At 41.3% G+C, this 13,908-nt stretch overlaps 2 long non-coding RNA genes across 2 annotated transcripts; both read right to left on the reverse strand.

Annotated features, from left to right (window-relative positions):
- Positions 1-1,282: 1,282 nt before the first annotated feature.
- LOC148113751 (uncharacterized) lies at positions 1,283-4,946 on the reverse strand. Its single transcript, XR_015734308.1, has 3 exons — positions 4,551-4,946; positions 2,384-2,573; positions 1,283-1,519 (listed from the first exon to the last, which is right to left on the reverse strand). It is a non-coding gene; the product is annotated as an uncharacterized LOC148113751 (long non-coding RNA).
- Positions 4,947-8,803: 3,857 nt separating this feature from the next.
- On the reverse strand, positions 8,804-13,408 carry LOC132709946 (uncharacterized). The gene is made up of 3 exons (XR_015733667.1): positions 13,333-13,408; positions 10,626-10,816; positions 8,804-9,937 (listed from the first exon to the last, which is right to left on the reverse strand). It is a non-coding gene; the product is annotated as an uncharacterized LOC132709946 (long non-coding RNA).
- Between the last annotated feature and the right edge of the window lie 500 nt (positions 13,409-13,908).

Raw genomic sequence — 13,908 nt, forward strand, 5'->3', positions numbered from 1 at the left:
AAATGAGAACGATCCAATCCAGGCAAACCAAAAGTGCCACAGGCATTTCTAAGAAATGGGTTTTGAAATTGTGAAACATCTGGACCTGACCTATTTCCTCCCGTACTTCTCATCAGCACCCCACCCACCCACCCACCCCCGAACCCTCAAGGTTGGTTCAATCCATGTGAAAAATTGAACATTCTATGAGAAGAACAAACATTCCATAAAGAAACCTTGGCAGGTAACAAAGCCTGGAGGACCTTAGGTTGCAGATCTCAATATGGCAACTTGACATAGTGGGTGCTACTTGGGAGAGATTCCTCCCTGTTTGAGTTTCAGAACTCAATTGACATCAGTTAGAGAGAAGCTCACATTTCAATACTAACCAACTTTGCCTTTTACTTATTCATGAAATTCTTTTCATGTGGATTATTGGAAGCAATTAATTCCTCCACAAGGGATCTGGTTTAACAATTCTACAGAATATAACTGATTGGCGGTCGATGGGGTTCCTGCAGCTAGATTGTAGATTGCAAAGTGAATCAAATTGTTCATAAGTTTGGCAATTTTAACAATCTCCTAGTATGGTATGGGTGTTCCCTAGAATCTCCCAGTAGAGATTTTTATAGGACTTGCTTTTTTTTTTTTTAATTAAGAATGTTTGTGTAATTTGGGATTTCTCCTGGATATCTGCCTAATTCCTGTCTTACACAATGGCCTGAAATAAGATTCCAGGTAGAATTTAGTGTTTGGTCTGTAGGAGAGATTTAAAGAGCACAATTTCCTTCCTAAATAATCCCATCCAGTGGTCAATCAGTGCTGATGGTCACCAGCTTTCCATCCACAAGAGCTTGAAATTCAGAACCTTGTTCCAGTCCAGCTATTCTGCTTTGATCTCCACCAACCAGATCAGAGCAACATATGCTCCAGAGAAGGACGGAGAATATAGACACCTATAGAAATTCAGAAGGACTAAGTTTTGGGTTGGGAGGTGGCTTTGGATTCTGAAGATTTCTGTGGGCACAAAAGGACCTAAAACTGATGACACATTTGACATTTCCCTTGGGCATAGCCTGGCCATTTCCTACATGGACTCTCAAAATTTATTCTAACCCAGCAACTCTGCTTTTATCTACACCAATGAGACAGAGGAACATGTGCAACAGAGAAGCACGGAGAATGCAGACACCTCTGAAACTTCAGAAGAACTGAGGTTTCGGTTGGGAGGTGTCTCCTTCCTTCACCATTGTGTCTCGTACAACACAGAAGTAGCTTCCTGAATCCTGAAGCAGAGCTGTAGGGCGATGCAGCTGGCTTTCTTTCCCCATCTCCAAATACTTTGCCACAAAACCTTTATCATTCTGGCTTCCTTGAGAAGATATAGATAGGATGAGAGACGGAGGCGCTCCAGGCAGCTGTTGGTACCAAAAATAGGACTGGTACTGGATGGAGTAGTTACACTTGAGGGTGAAAGAGCCTCCTTCTTCAACTTCCAGCTTTGCAGGTGTTTGGATCACTTGGGCATCCAAGCTGCAGACTGAGAAGAAAAGAAAAGAAGAAAAGAAAAGGATGATTTACCCAGAAAGAAAGCCACCAAGCTCAGAGAGCACCAAGGTCTCCCTAATTCTTTGCTTTGCCGAGATTCGGGATAGGACTACCCTGTTTCTCCCAAAATAAGTCATCCCCTGATAATAAGCCCAATCGGGCTTTTGAGTGCATGGCAATAAGGCCAAGCGCTTATTTCAGGGTTCAAAAAAAAATATAAGACAGGGTCTTATTTTCGGAGAAACATGGTAGGAACAGCTCTCATCTTCTTTCCAAGAGAGACAGTTGGATTAAGTGACTAAGGAACAGGAGAAAAAGCCTGGAGAAGGTAGGTTCTAGTCCTTCTTTAGTATGAAATCTGAATGGAGCACTTTTTTCAGCCCAACCCAACTCCCAGGACTGCTGTTAAGAGGACAATAGGAGGTGGGAACATTATCTACGCTTCCACGAGGGGTACAAAATAAAACTCAAATAGAAACCTCATCATCATTCTTAGAACATTTTCACTTACACAGAATGAATAATCCAATGAGAAGTGTCCTCCATTGAGCTTTCCAAGTTCTTGAGAACATTCTAAAGATATCCATGCTTCAGCTGTAGTCTCACCCGTCCAGGAGAAACAGGAGACAGTTCGATTAAGTGACTAAGGAACAGGACTAAAAGCCAGGAGAAGGTAGGTTCTAGTCCTTCTTTAGCATGAAATCTGAATGGAACACTTTTTTCAGCCCAACTCAACTCCCAGGATTGGTGTTACGAGGAAAATAGGAGGTGGGAACATTATCTATGCTTCCCTGAGCTGTAGAAAATAAAGCTCGAATAGAAACCTCATCAACATTCTTAGAACATTTTCACTTACGCAGAAGAAATAATCCAATGAGAAGTGTCCTCCATTGAGCTTTCCAAGTTCTCGAGAACATTTGAAAGGTATCCATGCTTTGGCTGTAGTCTCACCCGTCCAGGAGAAACAGGTAAGGAACAATGCAGCTTCTCCTTTCTCAAACTGAGTCACTTTCTCTCTTTTCAAGGCTGCTATTTGCTTTCTCCATCTAATGATTTAAAAAAAAATATCTTTCTGGTTAACCAAGCCAGTAGGAAGAAAAAAAAAACAGCATTTCCTGTAACCAAACCTCCCTCTGTTAGGAATGGAAGCAAAACGAGTGCCATCTAGTGAGAAAACTACAAATAGTCACGATATAGCTTTGAAGAGTTCCTGATGGCGTAACTGTTGCAGAGAGTGGCTGCACCAAATGTTTCTTTATATTTATTTGTGTCAGAAGCCTCACAATTAGAATAAGGCATAACATATGACATAAAATTTAGGAAGGAAGGAAGGAAGGAAGGAAGGAAGGAAGGAAGGAAGGAAGGAAGGAAGGAAGGTGTCAGGCCTGGGAGCCCTCTTTTACACTAGGCCTTCAGATCTGCCACATTTACTACTGTGGGAAACTGGGAGGTGGGGATTGTATGGGTGATATATAGTCATAATAACATTCCTTTCTCAAGAAGTCAAGGACAACTTGCCCTGCACCTGGAAGGCTGGACTTGGGAGGCATCTCCAGTTGGGATGATGCTTGATTAGACCATGTGATGGATTTGTGGGTGTTAGACAAGGACTTGAACTTTTCTTTGGGTGGGGAAAACCTGGAAACTTTCAGATTTGAGTTTTCCCAGATGTGCCAATATGACATCTCTAATAAAATGTAGCTTTGAGGAACTTCAAGCCTCGGAGTTTTATTTTGTTGGAAGTGTCACTTGGAACCCTGACAAAAGGGAGGGAGGGAGGGAGGGAGGGAGGGAGGGAGGGAGGGAGGGAGGAAGAAAGGAAGGAAGGAAGGAAGGAAGGAAGGAAGGAAGGAAGGAAGGAAGGAAGGAAGGAAGAAGGAAGGAAGGAATAAAATCAGCCACTCCATCACCCAGGAAGAAGAGGAAGAAGAGGAGGAAGAGGAGGAAGAGTAGGAGCAAGAACCTCTGAACTCTCATTAAAAAAAACTCTAAACAATGTGAAGAAACAACAATGACCTGACCCAACGGAAGTCACTACAAATGAAACAGGAAAAAAAAAAAGGAAGTACCAGCCCCATCAATAAATGACATGACTTCCTACTTTCATCAGCACCAACCAGACCAAAGCAGCATGTGCACAGAGAAGCTCAGAGAATAGAGACACAGAAGAACTGAGGTTTCGGTTGGGAGGTGTCTCCTTCCTATGTCACTGTGCCTCTACAGCACAGAAGTAGCTTCCTGAATCCTGAAGCTGAGCTGTAGGGCAATGCAGCTGGCTTTCTTCCCCCTTCTCCAAATACATTGCCACAAAACCTTTATTATTTTGGTTTCCTTGAGAAGATATAGATAGGATGAGAGACAGAGGCGCTCCAGGCAGCTGTTGGTACCAAAAATAGGGCTGGTATTGGATGGTGTAGTTGCACTTCAGAGTGAAAGAGCCTCCTTCTTCAACTTCCAGGTTTGCAGGTGTTTGGATCACTTGGGCATCTAAGCTGCAGACTGAGAAGAGGGAAGGGAAGGGAAGGGAAGGGAAGGGAAGGGAAGGGAAGGGAAGGGAAGGGAAGAGAAGAGAAGAGAAGAGAAGAGAAGAGAAGAGAAGAGAAGAGAAGAGAAGAGAAGAGAAGAGAAGAGAAGAGAAGAGAAGAGAAGAGAATGATTTCCTTGGGAAGAAAGCCACCAAACTCAGAGAGCACCAAGGTCTCCCTTATTCTTTGCTTTGCCAGGATTCAGGTTAGGACTAGGAGCAGCTCTCATCTTCTTTCCAAGAAAGACCATTTGATCAAGTGGCTAAGGAGGAAGACTAGAGGCCAGCAGAAGGTACGTTCTAGTCCTTCTTTAACATGAAACTGACTGGGGCCCTTTGCTACAGTCCCTTTTCTCAGCCCCTCTCCCCCACACCCAATTCCCAGGATTGGTGTTATGAGGAAAATAGGAGGTGGGAACATTGTCTATGCTTCCCTGAGCTGTAGAAAATAAAACTCGAATAGAAACCCCATCCTCATTCTTGGAATATTTTCACTTACACAGAAGAAATAATCCAATGAGAAGTGTCCTCCACTGAGCTTTCCAAGTTCTTGAGAACCTTCTAAAGGTATTCATGCTTCGGCTGGAGTCTCACCCATCCAGGAGAAACAGGGAAGGCAGCTTCTCTTTTCTCAAACTGAATCACTTTCTCTCTTTTCAAGGCTGCTATTTGCTTTCTCCAGATAATGATTTTTTAAAAAAATCTTTGTGGTTAACCAAGCCAGTAGGAAGAAAAAAAAACCACAGCCTTTCCTGTAACCAAATCTTCCTCTGTTAGGAATGGAAGCAAAACGAGTGCCATCTAGTGAGAAAACTACAAATAGTCACAATATTTTTGAAGAGTTCCTGATGGCATAACTGTTATAGAAAAAAATGACGGACTAGGCCAAGCTCTTCAATGCAGGAAAGAGTTTATTGCACAAGGTTCAAACAGTCCAAAGACAGCGAAGGGTCTGAACGAAGATGGCTGATTTTTTTTTTTTTATTGCAAAAGTTTTACAATTACATTTTCACCCCTTTTTTTTCACCCCCCCACCTCCCTCCCCAAACTTCCCGTCCTCCCTAACCCTCCCTAACCCTCCCCCCCCCAGACTTCCCTATTATGTACTCATAACTAATAACACTGATATATATACCTGAACCCATCCCTCCCCCTACATAATTTTCCCTCTTTGTCTCTTTATATTAAAATATTTCTAATACATTGTTTTCAAATAAAAGCTATTTGATACTTTCTAGTTTGGTATTTGTTCTGAACATATTCTATCCACCTTTTCCATTCCCATTCATAAGTCTCTTGTGAACAATCTTTTAAATATGCTGAAATCTTCGCCATCTCTGCAAAACTAGCCATCTTCGAAGTCCATTCCTCGATAGTAGGCAAAGCTTCATTCTTCCAATATTTACCTATCAACAATCTTGCTGCTGTTATCATATACAATATTAATTTTGTTTCATCCCGTGTAAAACCCTTAACTATGCCCAATAAAAACAATTGTGGAGAAAATTGAATTTTTTTCTTCAAAACATTCTGCATGACCCACCATATTTTTATCCAAAAAGCCTTAACTTTCCTACAGGTCCACCAAACATGATAATACGTAGCATCCAAACATTCACATCTCCAACATTTTGGCTGAACATTAGGGTACATACATGACAACTTTTTAGGATCTAGATGCCATCTATAAAACATTTTATAAAAATTTTCCCTCAAATTCTGCGACTGTGTAAATTTAACATTCTGAACCCAAATTTTTTCCCATGTTTCCAACATCACTGGTTCTTCAAAATTTTGTGCCCACTTAATCATACAATCTTTAACTAATTCCGTTTCTGAATCCCTTTCTAGCAAAACATTGTAAAGCCTTTTAATATGCATTGGACCTTTCTCTCTTATATGTCTAACCAATTCTTCCTCATGCAACATAATACCAGTTTTTTGGTCCTCTTTCCATCTCAATTGTAATTGATTATATTGTAACCAGGTTAAATTAATCCCTTCGTCCAACAGTGTCTGCAATGTCTTCAACTGCCATCTGCCCGCATCTGTAAAAAGAACCTCTTTGTATAAAAACCCCCCGAGTGACATTATATTTGTATTCCACAAGGTATGACCAAGATCCAGCCATAGCGGTATTTTATAATCCCATTTGAGTCGGTGCTTCTTCCAAACTCTCATCAAAGAGTCTCTAAGTATATGACTTTTAAATACTTTATCAACTTTGTCATCATAAAATAGGTAAGCATGCCATCCAAATTCAAGATCAAAACTTTCTGCATTCAATATTCCAGCCTTTTTACTTCCAAACCAATCACTTGTTAAAGTTAAAGCTGCTGCATCATAGTATAACTGTAGGTTTGGAAGTTTAAGGCCTCCTCTTTCTGGAACATCTTGCATAATTTTCAATTTCACTCTCGGCTTTTTCTCGTTCCAGACAAACTTATTAAGTCCAGTTTGCCAAACTTTCAGTTGTTTATCACTTTTAAGCACCGGAATCATTTGAAACAAAAACAGAAATCTTGGCAAAATGTTCATCTTAACTGCTGCTATTCTTCCAAGTAAAGACAGTTGCAGCTTTTTCCAAGTCCCCATGTCTTTCTGAACCTCTCGCCACAACACCTCATAGTTATTTTGAAACAATTTCATGTTTGATTCTGCAACCTGAACTCCAAGATATTTTACCTTAGGTACAATTTCAAAACCTGCCCTCCTTTCAAACTCATGTTTACGATCTTGTGTCATATTTTTGACTATCATTTTAGTCTTTTTTGAGTTCACTCTGAAACCTGAAACTCTACCATAGTCTTGTATAATGTCGTTCATCAAGATTATTGATTCCATTGGTTGTGATAGGGTAACCACCAGATCATCTGCAAATGCCTTTACTCTATAATCCTCTTGCCTTATCATTATGCCTTTCAAAATTTTTGAGTCCCGTATTGTATTTAGCAAGACTTCCAATGTTAAAATAAATAAAAGTGGGGACAATGGACATCCCTGTCTTGTTCCTTTTTCAATTTTAAACTCTGTCGTCAAACTTCCATTAATAATAATCTGTGCTTTTTGCTCTTGATAAATTGCTGAAATTGCCTGTGTAAATTGGTCCCCAAAGCCCATCTTTTTTAAAGTCTTTAGTAGAAAATTCCAATCCACTCTATCAAAGGCCTTCTCCGCATCCAAAAAGACCAGCACTGCAGAAATCTGTTTATTCTTATCAAGATATTCCAATAAGTCTATTACTTGCCTTACATTGTCCTTCATGTATCTACCCTCAATAAATCCCGCTTGGTCCTCATGAATCACCTTTTGGATTACTGGCATCAACCTGTTGGCTAATACCTTCGCGTAAATTTTATAGTCTGTGTTCAAAAGAGATATTGGTCTGTAGTTCTCTGGTTTTTTAGGACCAACTTGTTCTTTTGGTATCAAAGATATATAAGCAGTTGTCCAGGATGGGGGTATTTTACCCCCTTGTTGAATATTGCAAAATAAATCTCTAAGTTGTCCCACCATTTCAGCTTGTAAAGTTTTGTAATACACTGCAGTCAAACCATCCGTGCCAGGAGCTTTGGCTGTTTTTAGCTGTTTAATTGCTGCTGTTATCTCCTCCTCTGTTATAGGATAATTCATTCTTTCCTTTTGTTGATCAGTAATTTTTGTAACTCTCTTATCCTTTAAATATTTTTCTATAAGTCCATTCTGCACCTCTTCTTTGGCATATAGTTTAGTATAATAATCCACAAAAGCTTCTTTAATTAGTTTTTGTTGAAAGATTTCTTTCCCTCCAATATCAATACTATCAATAGTCCGTATACTTTGTTTTTTCCTCAATGTATAAGCCAACCATCTGCCCGGTTTATTAGCATTGCAAAATGTATTATGCTTCGCGTATTGTAAACTTGTTGCAACTTGTTCCGCCATAAGCATTTGGAATTGGTCTTTCAAAAGTTTTATAGCACTTCGTATTCTTTCATCTGTTGGGTTTTTAATAAGTAACTGTTCTTTATTCTTTATTTCCATTTCCAACTCAGATCTTTTCTTTTGTCGGAACAGTCTATGTTTAGAATTCATGTAGATAAGTACCCCTCTCATATAAGCTTTACTTGCATCCCAAACAATTTCAACTGGGGTACCTTTATTCAAATTTATTTCAAAATAATGTCTCTAGGAAAGACATAACAGCCCTTTTCCCACAGGCTCAGGTTCTTAGCTCCGGAGCTCAAGACATAATAAAAGGAGATAAAGGGCTCAAAGGCGCCTCACGAGCAGTAAGGAGGACAGTAAGGGAAGCAGTATTTCTTCTCTAGAATCTACATGACATTTGGGGTGTAATAGACATTAAACAACAGGATGTATCTGTTTAGGGTCAGTTTGCCCCTTTTACAATTCTGTACCTATGTCAAATACCGTTTGTCATCTCAGCACCTTGGCATGGAAGAGGCACTTCTGTCTTGACCAAAGATTTGGATTTCTAACATTTGAGTTTTATCCCAATATCGAATCTTAGCCTGACTCATAACTGTTGCAGAGAGTGGCTGCACCAACTGTTTCTTTATATTTATTTGCATCAGAAGCTTCACAATTAGAATAAGGCATAACATATGACATAAAATTTAGGAAGGAAGGAAGGAAGGAAGGAAGGAAGGAAGGAAGGAAGGAAGGAAGGAGGGAGGGAGGGAGGGAGGGAAGGAAGGAAGGAAGGAAGGAGGGAGGGAGGGAGGGAGGGAGGGAAGGAAGGAAGGAGGGAGGGAGGGAGGGAAGGAAGGAAGGAAGGAAGGAAGGAAGGAAGGAAGGAAGGAAGGAAGGAAGGAAGGAAGAAAGGAAGGAAGAGAGGTGTCAGGCCTGGCAGCCATCTTTTACACTAGGCCTTCAGATCTGCCACATTTACTACTGTGGGAAACTGGGAGGTGGCGATTGTATGGGTGATATATAGTCATAATAACATTCCTTTCTCAAGAAGTCAAGGACAACTTGCCCTGCACCTGGAAGGCTGGACTTGGGAGGCATCTCCAGTTGGGATGATGTTTGATTGGACCATGTGATGGACTTGTGGGTGTTAGACAAGGACTTGAACTTTTCTTTGGGTGGGGAAAACCTGGAAACTTTCAGATTCGAGTTTTTCCAGATGTGCCAATATGACATCTCTAATAAAATGTAGCTTTGAGGAACTTCAAGCCTCGGAGTTTTATTTTGTTGGGGGTGTTACTTGGAACCCCGACATGAGGAAGGAAGGAAGGAAGGAAGGAAGGAAGGAAGGAAGGAAGGAAGGAAGGAAGGAAGGAAGGAAACCAACCACTCCATCACCCAGGAAGAAGAGGAGGAAGAGGAGGAAGAGAAGGAGCAAGAACCTCTGAACTCTCATAAAAAGAACTCTAAACAATATGAAGAAACAACATTGATCTGACCCAATGGAAGTCACTACAAATGATAAAGGGAAAAAAAAAAGAAGTACCAGCCCCATCAATAAATGACATGACTTCCTACTTTCATCAGCACCAACCAGACCAAAGCAGCCTGTGCACAGAGAAGCTCAGAGAATACAGACACAGAAGAACTGAGGTTTCGGTTGGGAGGTGTCTCCTTCCTTCACCACTGTGTCTCGTACAGCACAGAAGTAGCTTCCTGAATCCTGAAGCTGAGCTTTAGGGCGATGCAGGTGGCTTTCTTCCCCCTTCTCCAAATACTTTGCCACAAAACCTTTATTATTCTGGGTTCCTTGAGAAGATATGGATAGGATGAGAGACGGAGGCGCTCCAGACAGCTGTTGGTACCAAAAATAGGACGGGTACTGGATGGAGTAGTTGCACTTCAGGGTGAAAGAGCCTCCTTCTTCAACTTCCAGCTTTGCAGGTGTTTGGATCACTTGGGCATCCAAGTTGGAGACTGAGAAGAAAAGGAAAGGAAAGGAAAGGAAAGGAAAGGAAAGGAAAGGAAAGGAAAGGAAAGGAAAGGAAAGGAAAGGAAAGGAAAGGAAAAGAAAAGAAAGGAAAGGAAAGAAAAGGAAAAGAAAAGAAAAGAAAAGAAAAGAAAAGAAAAGAAAAGAAAAGAAAAGAAAAGAAAAGAAAAGAAAAGAAAAGAAAAGGATTATTTCCTTGGGAAGAAAGCAACCAAGCTCAGAGAGCACTAAGGTCTCCCTAATTCTTTGCTTTGCCACAATTTGGGCTAGGACTATTTCTGTTTCCCCCAAAATAAGACATCCCCTGATAATAAGCCCAATCAGGCTTTTGAGTGCATGGCAATAAGGCCAAGCACTTATTTCAGCATTCAAAAAAATATATAAGACAGGGTCTTATTTTCAGAAAAACATGGTAGGAACAGCTCTCATCTTCTTTCCAAGAGTGACAGCTCAATTAAGTGACTAAGGAACAAGACTAGAAGCCATGAGAAGGTAGGTTCTAGTCCTTCTTTAGCATGAAATCTGAACGGAGCACTTTTTTCAGCCCAACCCAACTCCCAGGATCAATTTTATCAGGACAATAGGAGGTGGAAACATAATCTCTGCTTCCACAAGCGGTACAGAATAAAACTCAAATAGAAATCTCATCCCAATTCTTGGACCATTTGCACTTACACAGAATGAATAATCCAATGAGAAGTGTCCTCCATTGGGCTTTCCAAGTTCTTGAGAACATTCTAAAGGTATCCATGCTTCGGCTAGAGTCTCATTCATCCAGGAGAAACATGGAAGGCAACAATGCAGATTCTCCTTTCTCAAACTGAGTCACTTTCTCTCTTGGCAAGGCTGCTGTTTGCTTTCTCCATCTAACGATTAAAAAAAAAAAAGGCTTTATGGTTAACCAAGCCTAGAGGAAGAAAAAAACACCTTGGCCTGTAACCAAACCTCCCTCTGTTAGGGATGAAAGCGAAATGAGTGCCATCTAGTGAGAAAACTAGAAATAGTCACGATGATAGCTTTGAAGAGTTCCTGATGGCATAACAGTTGCAGAAAGTGGCTGCACCAAATGCTTGTTTCTATTTATTTGCATCAGAAACAGTGGTGGGTTTCAATTTTTTTTACTACCGGTTCTGTGGGTGTGGCTTGGTGGGCATGGCATGTCTTGGTGGGCGTGGCTTGTTGGGTGTGGCAAGGGAAGGATACTGTAAAATCTCCATTCCCACCCCAATCCAGGGGAAGGTTACTGCAAAATCCCCATTTCCTCCCAGTCAGGTGGGACTTGGGAGGTAGAGAATAGATGGGGTGGGACCAGTCAGAATTTTTACTACTGGTTCTCCGAACTACTCAAAATTTCCGCTCCTAGTTCTCCAGAATTGGTCAGAACCTGCTGAAACCCACCTCTGGTCAGTAGCCTCGCAATTAAAATAAAGCATAACATGCAACATAAAAATTAGAATATAAAATACAAGATTAAACTATTGTACAAGCTAAACAGATCTTGCCTAGAAACTAGCAACGTTTGTGTTCTGTCAAACTTCCATGAGGTCCCCAAGTGTGCACTGATCAGGACACAAAAGGCAGGTATATATATGTGTGTGTTGTTGTCTTCATGTCACCACAATTGCAAAGGGCAGAAGCCACCAGATAGCCCCATCTTTTCAGAGTGTCTCTGGATCTTCTTGTAGCACCAAATGATTTTCGCTGGTCTGATTTGGTTCCACCTAAACCGGATCAGCCCAACTTGGATGAGACCAAATATAAATTTGCAGGAAATAAATTAAACTGGCAGATATTTTAAAAAAAATTCTGTGTGTTTTCTTTAACACTCTTCTTTATTACTTCTTTCAAAATAATTCATTTTGAAATCAAAAAGAGTCAAATTCAAGAGGAAGATAACATGACTTTTAGGAAACGCTTACTTCCTTCATGGTTCCATTTTTCTGAAAACAAGCATTCATGAATTTCCTTCTGAGAAAGAATGCTATCAAATTTTACCTCTGGAATATATTTCATAAACTCTTCAATGTCCAATGCCCAGATTGTTTAGGAAGGGCAGATCATTTAAAGCAATTATACATACCCTGTTTTCCCCAAAATAAGACATCTCCTGATAATAAGACTAATCGGGCTTTTGAGCGCATGGCAATAAGGCCAAGCGCTTATTTCAGGGTTCAATATATATATATATATATAAGACAGGGCCTTATTTTCGGAGAAACACGGTAGGATTTGTAGATAAATATTTAGCCTTTCCTAATAGGGGACAATACAGAGTCCATCATTCTCAATAATTCTTCCATTATTAATAGCTCTGACATGGATCGTGGGGAATTAAGATGCTGTAGCCCAACCCATCTTGGGTGAGATTCAACAAAAGCAGGTTCCATTAGAACTTTAGATAACCTCATCTGATTCTCATTGACCGTTACTGTAAGATAATTGTGTTGAGTTCTTTGCGAAGGTTATAAAACTCTGGACTCTCATGAAAAATATAAGCAATGTACAGAAACAGCAGTGACCTGACCAAATGGAGGCCACTTCAAAAGTTGATACAAGAAAGAAAGGAAGGCAGTAAGACAGGAAGGTAGGAAGGTAGGAAGGCAGGAAGGCAGGAAGGCAGGAAGGCAGGAAGGTAGGAAGGTAGGAAGGCAGGAAGGTAGGAAGGCAGGAAGGCAGGAAGGTAGGAAGGTGGGAAGGTAGGAAGGCAGGAAGGCAGGAAGGTAGGAAGGTGGGATGGTAGGAAGGCAGGAAGGCAGGAAGGTAGGACGGTGGGAAGGTAGGAAGGCAGGAAGGCAGGAAGGTAGTAAGACAGGAAGGTAGGAAGGTAGGAACGCAGGCAGGTAGGAAGGTAGGAAGGCAGGAAGGCAGTAAGACAGGAAGGCAGGAAGGTAGGAAGGTAGGAAGAAATAGAACCAGGGGTGGGTTCTACTTACCTTTATTACCGGTTTGCAGTGGGGCCGTGCACACGTGATTGCTTTGCTTGCTCACACACACATGCACTCTTCTGCACATGTGCAGAAGTGTTTTGATGATGTCGGGGTCGGTGGGCGGAGCCTCCTGCCAGTTTTACTACTGGTTCTATAGAACTGGTGTGAACTGGGGGCACTGAATAGAACCATCTCATCACCCAGGAAGAAGGAGGAGGAGGAGGAGGAGGAGGAGGAGGAGGAGGAGGAGGAGGAGGAGGAGGAGGAGGAGGAGGAGGAGGAGGAGGGGGAAGAGGAGGAGCAAGAACCTCTGGACTCATAAAAAAAGCTTTTAGCAATGTGAAGAAACAACAGTGACCTGACTCAATGGAAGATACCAGAAATGATAAAGAAAAAAATAGAAAGTACCAGCCCCATCAATAAATGAGAGACTTTCTATTTTCATCAGCACCAACCAAAGCAGAGGAACATGTGCATCAGAGAAGCACAAAGAATACAGATCCAGAAGAACTGAGGTTTCGGTTGGGAGGTTTCTCCTTCCTACATCACTGTGTCTTGTACAGCACAGAAGTAGCTTCCTGAATCTTGAAGCTGAGCTGTACGGCGATGCAGCTGACTTTCTTTCCCCTTCTCCAAGTACTTCGCCACAAAACCTTTATCATTCTGGCTTCCTTGAGAATGTATAGATAGGATGAGAGATGGAGGCGCTCCAGGCAGCTGTTGGTACCAAAAATAGGGCTGGTACTGGATGGAGGAGTTGCAGTTCAGAGTGAAAGAGCCTCCTTCTTGAACTTCCAGCTTTGCAGGTGCTTGGATCACTTGGGCATCCAAATTGGAGACTGAGAAGAAAAGAAAAGAAAAGAAAAGAAAAAAGAAAAGAAAAGAAAAGAAAAGAAAAGAAAAGAAAAGAAAAGAAAAGAAAAGAAAAATGATTATTTCCTTGGGAAGAAAGCCACCAAGCTCAGAGAGCACCAAGGTCTCCCTTATTCCTTGCTTTGCTGGGATTCGGGTTAGGACTACCCTGTTTCTCC

Source organism: Pantherophis guttatus, chromosome 4 (genome assembly GCF_059756535.1).
Source record: "Pantherophis guttatus breed Tessera chromosome 4, ASM5975653v1, whole genome shotgun sequence".
Lineage (NCBI taxonomy): Eukaryota > Metazoa > Chordata > Lepidosauria > Squamata > Colubridae > Pantherophis > Pantherophis guttatus.